Here is a 12005-nt window from a genome sequence, read left to right on the forward strand (position 1 = left end):
AATAGACAAAAGAACACATCAATACAATTCAATTAATGTAAAGTTTAAAAACAGACAATGCAATAGTGTTTAGAGACATGCACACAGGCAACGAAACTGTAAAGCAAACCAAGAAAATGTCATAAAATGCAGGATGGTGACTACCTTTGGGCAGAAAAGCAGAGTTGTATTCAAGGGCACATGTGGTTTCTGGGGTGCCGAAATGTTGCTTCTTGAAGTTGTGGTAGTTTCCTAGACCTTCACTTTACCTAAACCTGTATTCTATCACTTCTCAGCCTTTTGGCTAAGATCAAGTGTAGTACCTAAACCTGTATTCTAAATATTTTTCTGCATGTGTGTTGCATTTAACAATTTTTTAAAAGTTAAAGTTAATAGACATGTTTCTCTAAGCATAACTTTTAGGTGCAGCACAGTTAGTATCTGAAAGGTATGGATGTTATGGTCAAACTCTGACTTTGGTTTTCAGTTGGCATAGCATTAAGTTATCTCCCCTCTCAGTTCATTCCTGCTCCCAGATGGAAGCCTTCAGTAGGAAAAAGGGGTCATCCTTCTCCTTGTCCCTCTTCCCCAGCTCACTGTTTTTCCTGGCCCCCCTTTTCCTACTATGTTTCCCCCTTACTAATAGTCTCAGAGAGAAGTTAAGCCTGAGATAGGCTGGGCATGGTCAAAGTCATCTCTCATGAGCTCTGCAGAGCCTCCTCTTGTCCCTCAACTTGAGCAGGTACATCTATATTCCAGGTGGTACTGAAATTCTTTCCTTAGACCCTGGTCACCCAGCCTTCTCCTCTTAAGGTCACCCCATACTACCAGCTCGTCCCACTGGACAGGACGAAGACAACCTCATGTTAGCTCTCCCCTGCATGGTCCACATCTGGTGTGTGTGGTGGATGCTGTCAGGTCTCTTGCCCTGACTAGTTCAAGAAGTGCAGACCCTCTCAACCTGGCTAATCTGCTGGCTCCACTACCAAGACAGAAAATCAGCTCTTTCTCACTCTGGATTTCCTTTGGTAGAAACGAATCAGGCCCCATCCATGGTTCATTTTAGCTTTGTGAAGAATGGGTCAGGTTCCAGTTCTGGGTCTCCCAAGTGAATGGCGTACTGATCAAATCTCCAGTGATTTCTTGGGAGCCACCCTTGTTGGGCTTATGTCAGAAAATAGTGCCTTCTAACGTAGGGAAAGGGACAGGATTCAGCAGAACACAAGCTCTCACCAAAGGCATCTCTTGCCAAGATTCACACTAATATAATCCCAAGAGTCCCTAAATCTGGATGAGAGAGTGTCAGAATGATTGTGAAAAGACTTGAGCAGACATTGCTGCTTTGAAGATTGGAGAGGCCACAAGCAAGGAATGAAGGCAGCCTCTAAAATCTGGAAAAGGCAGGTGCCTGGGTGGCTCAGTTGGTTAAGCGACTGCCTTCGGCTCAGGTCATGATCCCAGAGTCCTGGGATCGAGTCCCACATCAGGCTCCCAGCTCAGCGGGGAGCCTGCTTCTCCCTCTGACCCTCTCCTCTCTCATGCTGTTTCTCTCTCGCTCGCTCTCTAATAAATAAATAAATAAAATCTAAAAAAATAAAAAATAAAAATAAATAAAATAAAATCTGGAAAAGGCAATAAAATGGATTATTTTCTAGAGCCTTCAGACAGGAACACAGTCCTGTCGACACCTTGATTTTAGCCCAGTGAGACCCATTTCAGACTTTTGACCTCCAGAACTGCAAGACAAATTTATGTTGTTCTAAGCCACTAAGTTTGTGGTAATTTGTTACAGCAGCAAAGAAAACTAGTACAAAGGAAGAATGGAGACAAAACCAGAAGATTCCAACAGAACATCAGTGTCAAGGGCAAATAAATATGTGGATTTTGGAAGTATGTTGTTTACTTACTGCCTATGGGACTTGAGAAAAGTTACTAAAGCGCTATGTGCCTGAGTTTCCTCACCTGTGAAATAAGATATAACAACACTGTTTAGAAGGATGCTTTTTATATAATAAGTTCTTAATAGCTTTAACTATTAACATTATTAGTACAGGATGATATGGGAGCAGGTAGAATGATCCATTTACCTGGACTGTATCTGGACATGAAAATCACCAACGGAAGATTAAGACTCCCTAGTCATCTTCCAGACTCTGCATGTCACAACTCTGATCTCGTTCTCAATCCCCTATGCTTTTTGGTAGAGTACATGGTCCATTAAGAAGATCCTCCATATCATTCTGAACATTCCCATCACCTTCTTGCTCTAACAGAAATCTGTCCCCACTGCTGGACACCATTTTCCCTGGTGCCTCCTTAACTGTGGGTAAGGAGAATTTGAGTTGGGGCTATATCTAGTTTGGGATTCATAGGATATAATGATGAAGATCCCTGTACCCCAATGTATAATTAAGTTCCTGCTTGCTCTGCTGAACTAGGAATGATTTCTTCTGCTGTACACTGTTTACTCACCCAGTGTGGGGGCCTATGGATCAGATATCATATCATGATATGAAATTAGTCTGCAACTCCTGCCACAGAAGTAAATGCGCAGTGGAAGAAAAATAAGATTTAAAATAAACAGGACCCAAAGTTTTATGGAAAACTCTTTCAATTATTAGACATGTATCATGTCTAATATATCTTATATATCAAACAGAGGATTGGGTTCTCATCAAAGCTCAGTTAAAATGAAAGCTACCTCTTGCTTAATATTACAGCATATGTAATTATAAATTCATTAGACATTTATTTCTTTTTTTGATGTGTAGAAATAAATGAAGACACAACCAAATGAAAATACGCAAAGTCCGTTTATTCAGAGCTTGCTATAACAATGAAGTCAGCCACCATCACTTGCATTTTAGCAGAGGCTCCAAGGCAAGCAGAGGCATGGAAAAGCTTTCTAGTGGAAAAAAAGGAAAGCTTCAAGTGTGCCCTGATTGGAGGCTGTTGGCATAAAAAAAAGCTGGAGGTGGGCTAACTAGGAGTGCTGTGTCCTATATGATTGGTTAGGGGTTATATTTGGGTTTTTCTCTGGTTGGTCCTACATTGGAAGCAAAAATTAAGGAAGCTGTCAGGTTTTACTCAAATTCTGGTCATTTGGGACCAATCAGTATAGGGGTTATTGTTTGGCTTTCTGGACTAGTTGTTAGAGATAATGGTCTGACTTCCTACAAGTCTGACTGACAGATAGTGAGCTAGCTTCCTGGGCTACTTACTATAGATAATGTTTTGGTTTCCTGGTCTGGTTGCTGTAGATTGTAGATCAGAGTTCTGTTTTTATTTATCATCTGGTCATTATCTATTTGTATATTCATCTTCTCAGATGCTAATCATATGAAGTAAAATCTATCAGGATCCCTATGTGTGCTGGGCACAAACCTGTAGCAACACTACAAACAGCACATATGTCAATGTAAAGACAAATGTTTATATTTCCAAACTACCACTTATGAACAAATTTCAGTTTGGCTACTTATGAACAATTTCAAAGACCAGATTGTTTATCTCTGCAGAAAAATATTACAAAACTATTGTCAGATGAAGAAGTAATCAAGGATATGTACCCAAAAAAGTTAAAAGTTATAATATAGACATGTATAATATGTAACAATATATATAATATAGAAATTATAAGCATAATAATGATGTTATGTTACTTTTATGGATTTTGTGATGTTTGTGTTGTAAGTTTTTTTAAACTTGTAATCTCTTTTGAAATTTCATTTGAGTATCTGAGAAGGAAAGTTTCCAAAGAGCTAAGGAGCAAGGGTGTAAAAGATTGGACCTAGAGGCATCTGGCAGGTAAAAAGAAGAATGGTATGGGAGAGCTTAGTAAGCAGGGCCATAAAATGTTGAGATCATCAGTGAAAGGGTTAGCCCTGACAAACAGAGGAAGGCTCTTTCTGTGTAGCAGGAGAAAAAAAAAATGAGGGACTAAATATACAAGGAGTCAATGACCAAATGATATATAGAAATAGAACTTTGACCTCCCCTCCCCAATCTGCAGCAACCTGCCCAAGAAATTAATTCCCTTATCTGCAATAAATGGCCCAGGAAGCCAGCCTGCTGTTAAGTCAGACTTGTAAGAAGTCAGATTGCTATCACTAGTAACAATCCAGGAAGTTAAACAATAACTTCTGGAACAACCAGCTCGAAGTGGCCAGAACTTGATTAATAACTGACAATTTCCCTAATTTTTGTTCTTGTTTCCAACTTAGGACCACAAGAGAAAGCCAAATATGCATCCCTAACCAATCACATTGATAACCCACCTGTAGATTTCCCAGGCCAATAGCCTCCAAACAGGGCATGCCTGAAACCTTTCCTTTTTTTTTAACTAACAAGCTTTCCCACTGCTCTGCTCACCTTTGAGTTTCTGCCCAAATACAAGTGATGGTAGCTGACACCCCTGCTATCACAAACTCTGAACAAGTAGCCTTTGCTTTTCTCATTTGGCTGTTCTTTGTTTATTTCCTTCAGGAGAGGGAACAGATAAAGACAGAGACTTAGTGATACAGAGGAAATGAGAATCTCAAGACAACCAAGAACACCCCAGAAAAGGAGATAGTTCCACCCGTGGAGCCAAGAGTGTGGAGCTGGAGGCTTGAGAAGATAGAGAAGGTTCAGAGGGGATGATGTGGAGAACAGGGTAGGGAATCAACAATATGAAAAGGATATGGTAGGGTGATTTTTGAGCAGCCAGATGGTGGGGCTATATATATCTTGTCAACTGAAATGTATAAATTTAGAATCAAACTTGGAAGGTGACAGGGGTCAAGCAGGAAGCATAAGCAAGCTAACTTGGCTGAGGACAGCAGGGAATAGTGGAGACTGGCCAGCTGCAGAGCATGAAAGGGGGAGCAGCTATTCAACTCCCACTGATTGGGCCTGTGCTTCTTAAGGCAGTGATGTTGCCAGATGCTCAATTTTAAAGAGAAACTAGAAATCCAGAATTTTATAGAATTTTTTCACTTGTTTAAATTTTGGCAAATAATGTAATTTAAAAAATAAGATATAAAACATTCTATCAGTGTTGTTGTACATTCGTTTGCTTGAGGCTTCAGAGAAGGAACTGAAGGATACACTGATGTCTGATGATGTTAACTCATCCTCTAATATTCTGAACTTTTTTTTCTTATTGCTCTCCTCATTCCTCCAGTCACACTGGCCTTCTGATGCCCCTGTGAATACGGCAAGAATACTCTTACCTCAAGTACTTGCTGTACATGCTATCCCTTCTGTCCAGAATATTCTTTCCCCAGGTATTTGCATGACTTGCTTCATCTTCTTTCAAGTTACTTTTGCAGTGAGGTTCTCTATTTTAAATTGCAACATCTCCAATAGCATTCCCTGGCATATTTCCCTTACTCCCTATCCATCACCTTGTCACCTATCCCCACACCTTTTTATTACCATTTTAGGTACTATTTTGCTTACTGTCCTTGCCCACAGGAATGCAGTACTTGAAAGCAGGTAATTTTTTCTGCTCAATTCCCAGGACCTAAAACAGTGCCTGGAATATAGTTTGCACTTAAATATTTCAATTGTTTTTTAACTGTCTTTACACTTAGGCATTGTAGCTACAAATATAGAATTATTTTTCCTTTTAAATGGTTTACATTTTCCCTTGCTCTGGGTGTTTCCACTCATAGAAAAGATTGCTTCTTGAGAATAAGTATCCAACAGTAATATAATCAAATTATTCTATTAATGTGAGAAATTGACTTTGATGTTTATCACATTTGCCTTAGCAGTAGATATTAGAAGTTGTGGAATGAGGGTGGACAGGAAGGGAAAAGACTGGAGATGGTGACTTACACAACCATTAATAGTGGACCAGATGGCTCAACATAACTCTATCATGGAAGATAACTAGAAAAACCATGTTAAATATAAAAATTAACTTCCTAGAAGCATCATAGATCTACCAACCTAGTGCAGAATTACAGAAGCCAAGGTCTACAAAAAGATGCTACTCTAAAAAGGTGAGCCCAGTAATTGGGGGACTCCAACTGCTAATGCATTAGAGGTAGCATTACCAGATAAAACACAACCAAATTTGAATTTTAGATAAACAGCGAATGTTTTTGGAATAAGTATATCCCAAATATTGCATGGGACATACTTTTACTAGAAAAAAGTATTTATTAGTTATCTAAAAGTTAAATTTACTAGATGTTCTTCAACATAAGAATAGACAAAAACTCTTCCCAAATCTCCCTTGAATATCCACAGAGCCACCATAAATGTTAAATGACTGTTCTAAGGATTGACCAGTGCCAGGCATCATACTCAGTGCTGGGAGAAGAGAGATCAGTAAGATACTCTCTTGGCTCTCAAAGAGGAATTTTCCTTCTTTGGGGTCTCTTGAATCTGTCACTTGCTTTCCAGTGTTTTCCTATACCCTAGGGACTATGGAGAGGGCTCTCTAGTTGGCCTCCTCCTTTCTGCAGTCCTACACAGCCCTTTCAGATTAGCCTTCCTGAACCTCAACCCACCATCCGCTTTTCTACAACCCCTCAGAAAAAAAAGAATCTCAGGCTCTCTGTATCCAACAAATGTGTACTCAGCACTTGCTCTGTGCCAGGCACTCTTTTCAGTGGTAGAGCTCCAGCAAGGCCCTGCTGTGTACCATGTGGCACACAATGAAAGTGCCTTGAGGAGGAATCTTCTATCTTTAAGTGGCGACAACTTTTGATTTTACCTGAGTCCTGTGATCCTAAAAAACAGGGAAGGTTAAGAAATCCCTCCACCCTTTGTATTCCAGAAAACCACTTACTGCAAAGGACCACCTTTTACCATATAACTGAGGTAAGACCCATAGATGCCTCTCTTATTTACCTATGACAAGGTCAGACCAGTATCCTCAAAATTCCCTTTCTTGCTTCATCAGTGATTAGCTGAACTGCTGTCCCCACTGATCAATTGGAACAGCATGCTTGTTAACCAAACTTTGGTTAAGCTTCTCTCCTTCCTCCATGTTCCTGAACTTTGGTCCATCCTCACTCTGAGTCAGCATGGCACCCCCTTCCCCCCTACCCCAAGAATAGGCTGGCCTCAGGGTCAAACATTCTCTGTTCTACTATCCAATTATAATACCTTATCATCACACTACCCCATACCTGGTTCATTCTAGCTCTATTTTTAACTCCCTATAAAATAAAAAATTTTTTTGCCTTCCTCTGGAGATGGTTGTAGATCCCACAGTCATGGTGCTCTCCCTACTGCAATTGTCTCCTCCCCCCTCCCACCCTTTCCATAACCCTTTTGAACAGAAGTCCCTCCTTACTAAATCCAGATTTGCTTTTTATTTGATATTGGTCAGTGAAGGTCTCTCTTTATAGCAACATTTGAGCAGAAGCCTGAAGGAAGTTAGGGAATGGAGCATATTGATTCTGGTGGGAAGAAACATTCCAGGTAGGGAAACAACAAATACAAAAGACACAAGGAGAGATCATGCTTCTCATGCTTAAGTGGCAAGTGAGAAGGCCAGTGGGCTGGAGCACCACAAGGAGGAAAATGATAGAATATTAGGACCAAGGGATACTGGGGATATGATTATACTGTGCCTATGAACCATCAGGACCTGGATTTTATTTTAAATGGGATGGGTAGCCATTGGAGGGTTTCTGGACAGAGGCAACTTGATTTTAATGAAGTAACTTGACTATTGTGTAGTAAAGTTAGAAATAAGGAAATCTGGTTTCTACAATAGTCCAGGCAAAAAAGGATGGTGGCCTGACTAGGGGATAGAAGTGGTGCATATGATGAGAAATGCTGAGATTTTGTATTTATTTTTGAGGCAGAGCAGAGTTTGCTGATGGATTAGATGGGAGTTGGAGAGCAGGCCAGTGAGAGAGAGGATTCCAGAATGAATCTAAGGTTTTTGACTTAAGTAACTGGAATTATGGAGTTACAGCAACTGACCTAAAAAAACTATGGGAGAAAAAACTACGGAAGGATCAAGAGTTATCTTTTGGGCATGTAAATTTAAAGTGTCAATTAGATATTGTCTTAGCTTGGGCAGAGCCCAAGGCCTATGTATAAGTAATTTTTTTAGGAGGTACAGAGGTCAGCAATAAGAAAAGGGACCAGGAAGGAAGAAAGGCCAATAAAAAGGTGTGTTATTAAGGTTGCTGCCATGTGCAATGAAAACTCAAATCCTCAAAAGTACCTGAGAGAATATACAAAATGCCTCCAGGATTGTCTGTCTGAAGGGCAGTGGGCAGCAGCATTTATTCACTAGCTCCCCACCCCTGCTGGTTGACAGTTTCTCCAGGCTTGCTAACATCATTGAACCTTCTAGTTGTTCATGCCCCAAACAAACCCATCTGTATGCTCTGGGGCATTGGGGAAAATCCTGGGGGCAGAAAAGGAAAATTCTTGATGAATGCGCTCTGCTAAGTGAGTCAAAGCCTGAAAGAAACTGCTTATCCCAGCTACTTGGATCAGAAGCATGGGCAAGGGACTACAAAGCAGGATGTGGTACTGGAGATATAAATTTGGAAGCCATCAATGTATATATAATGTCCTTTTGAGTGGGAAATTGACTAAATAGAAGGAAATTTTCCCTGTCACAATTCAAATCAAACCATTTATGCAGCCATCCACTCTACTTATTGGTAAGCTTGATTTTGACATAGTAGCCACTGGCATAGACCCTTCCTGTCTGAGGTTAGCCCATATTGGATAGTGAAATGGGGATTCCCCCCTCCACAAACAAGATAATAGACTGCAATTATAACCCTAATTCAAATGGAAAATTTGAGAGGCATAAATATAAGATCGTTACAGAGATGCTAGAGTGTGTGCACCTGTAACTTAGTCATTCTTGCAACAGGTATGTGCTTGCTTCAATCTCTCACTCAGACAAGAGGTTGTTGTCTCCTGAAGAATCATCACTTGGGAGTACAGGTGACTAAGCAGCAACCAGAAGAAACACTTAGGAAATGATTGATTCACAGCACTTTTAAATTACTTAGCTTCCTGTGCCTCTCAGTGGTAAAATGAAGAGCTTAGACTAGACAGTTTCGAAGGTCCTGTTCTCCCCAAAGATTTCCATTGTTTTCCATTTTGGACTTATTACACTGAGTGATTGAGTTCTGACTCCATGACACAATCAAAGCCTCTTTTTTTTTTTTTAATTTTATTATGTTATGTTAGTCCATACAATACATCATTGGTTTTTGATGTGGTGATCCACGATCCATTGTTTTCATATAACACCCAGTGCTCCATGCAGTACGTGCCCTCCTTAATACCCATCACTGGGCTAACCAGTTCCCCCTCCCCCTCCCCTCTAGAACCCTCAATTTGTTTCTCAGGTCCATAGTCTCTCATGGTTCATCTCTCCCTCCAATTCCCCCCGCCCATTTTTCCCTTCCTTCTCCTAATGTCCTCCATGCTATTCCTTATGCTCCACAAATAAGTGAAACCATATGATAATTGACTTTCTCTGCTTGACTTATTTCACTTAGCATAATCTCCTCCAGTCCCATCCATGTTGATGTAAAAGTTGGGTACTCATCCTTTCTGATGGCTGAGTAATATTCCATTGTATATATGGACCACATCATCTTTATCCATTCATCTGTTGAAGGGCATCTCGGCTCTTTCCACAGTTTGGCTATTACGGACATTGCTGCTCTGAACATTGGGGTGCATATGGCCCTCTTATCAAAGGCTCTTATTATTAAACAGCATGGAGCAGGAGGAAAGAGTGATGACTCATCCTTGGTTGTTCTGGATCTGAAGCCCTCTAGTGGGTAGAGAGTTAGTTAATTGAGATTCCCAAGTCTGGACTTTTAATATTTGAAATAAAATATTTGGCCTTTGATTTTTTTTCTAGAGGTAAAATAGGATCATTGATTTAAAAAACATTTAAGACTTTCCAGTATGTTATTCTCTGCTGAACACCAGATTGATTATGTGATATTCCTGGACAGAAGATTTACAATCTAAAACTGAATAAGAAGCTAACCCTGGAGAAAGTATTGGAAATACTTAGGAGAAGGAAAAATGACCATTTCTTGGGAGAACACCACAATGTTATTTAGACACTCATTTTAAGATGATGAAAGAACATTTCTTGACACTGTGTCAGAACAGAAGTCTTTCCTTTCATCCCCTTTGCTCCTTCCACCCTAACCCTTAGTTACTGGGGAGTTGGGGGGGGGGTTCTTACCAGAAAAAAGAAATTAAGTATTTTAAACAGAGGAATGTAATGCTGGAGATGGGCTGAATGAGCAAAGAAAACGAACAGGGTTTCATGGCTCCCAGAGGTTCATAACAATAAAAAGCCACTGCCACCCCTTGAAGCAAAGAGACCTCAAGGTACCTGGTGGAAGCTGCACCACAGTGAGCCTGACCAGCAAGAGATGGAGTCTCAAAGGAGATGCAGCTGGTTATCTGATAGGCAGCCTAAGGGAGAGAAAAGTATCCCTTCTCCATTCTCCTACCACAGTGTCCTCCATTGGCCAAATCTCACCCAAAGCCAACTGACCCAGGAGAGTGGAAAACACAGACTGCAGGGGCTGGCCCCTGTGATTCAGAGCAGGCAGAGGAAGGGTATGGAATTGCTCTGAGTGCAAATGGCCAGGGACAGGCATGATACAGAGTTTAACTAATACTATCAAAGCTGATAAATATTAGCAATAGAGAGGTTTGGTAGTCTTCCAGATGTTTGTAGAGTAGACTATGGATCTGTAGGACTGGCTTCATGGGCACATGATATGTGTAGTTGTACAGGCCCCACAAATTATGTAGCCAATACCATGCATTAATAATCTACAGCTGTAGTTGTGGAATATAGAGAATGTGGCTGTACTGTCATCTTTCCAGGATAGAGACACAAAGGACATTGGAAGCAGTGACCCTGAAGTTGATTTTGAGGGCTGAACAGTAGTGTCAGTCAAGATCCAGGGGCAAGGGGAAAGGGCTAATAGAAAAAGGGAAGGGACTAGAAGAGAAGGGACCCCCAGACTCTCACAGAGGGCCAACTCTATGTGGACTGAGATACAACCCAATATGTATGGGTAAATACTCTGCTACATCTTCTGAACTCCCAAGTGTGTGAGATCTGCCACTAGGAAGATTGAGTCTTTTTTGGTAAACAGCTGTGCCTGCCCTTTACAGAAATTACCAAGCCCAATAAAAGGATTATGATAATCATGTCACAGAAGAGAAAAGAAGATCCATGAAAACATATAAGTTTTCTGTGGAAGCACTTTGGTATGAAGAATTTGAAATCTGTAATAAAGATTAGAATTTTCTTATTCAGAACACTCAGTGTGCTTGATTTTGCAATTTCCTATGCTACTAAGCTCTTCTCATTCCTCTTTTATGTGTTGCTCAACAGTTATGGATCATAAAAGTTTTTAAATTCCTGGGTCTGTAGCTGTATTTAAGATCATCTGTTTTTATTCAGACCAAAGAGGCTGGACTCTTGAATTTTTATCTTTTATTTTACTAAGATCTTAGTACCAATGTTTATTTTGTAGGTAGTAAATTATATAGAGTCTCTCTTTTGATGTTGAGGTTTTTATTTAACAAATCTACTTAATGTTTACAATCTGCTAGGCATTGTTCTAAATGCCTTACAAATATTTGCACACAAAACTCTACCCACCTTAACTTCTCCATTTGTTAAAGCCCTTTATTAAAGGGCTCTTTAACAAAAAGACAGATTAACAAGAGAAAAACAGTTTAATGTATACAGTTTACATCATGTAGGAGAAACCTCAACAAAGAGTAACTCAAAGTGGTGGCTTAGAACTCTGGCCTATAAGGTGCTGTCATCTTCAACAATGAACAATAAATTTGTTTACAAGTGGCAGGACAAAGAAAAGCCGTTTTAGGCTTCCTAGGGTGGCAAACTCCAGGAAGATCAATATATGGGTAGAAACTAATGGAGTAAGGTATATTTGCAGATTGCTGTAGTGCCGTCTCTATGCTGATAAAAGTCTAGAGTCATCTCCAGTAAAGCAGAATTCGTATCCTGCCTTTAGGCAGGAAGGGTGGGG

At 40.2% G+C, this 12005-nt stretch overlaps 1 pseudogene; it reads left to right on the forward strand.

Annotated features, from left to right (window-relative positions):
• Positions 1–263: 263 nt before the first annotated feature.
• On the forward strand, positions 264–418 carry LOC123835105 (U2 spliceosomal RNA; annotated as a pseudogene).
• The last annotated feature ends 11587 nt before the right edge of the window (positions 419–12005 follow it).

This window comes from Mirounga angustirostris, unplaced genomic scaffold, assembly GCF_029215605.1.
Source record: "Mirounga angustirostris isolate CCGP_5_RB_7025 unplaced genomic scaffold, mMirAng1.0.hap1 SCAF_1, whole genome shotgun sequence".
Classification (NCBI taxonomy): Eukaryota; Metazoa; Chordata; class Mammalia; order Carnivora; family Phocidae; genus Mirounga; species Mirounga angustirostris.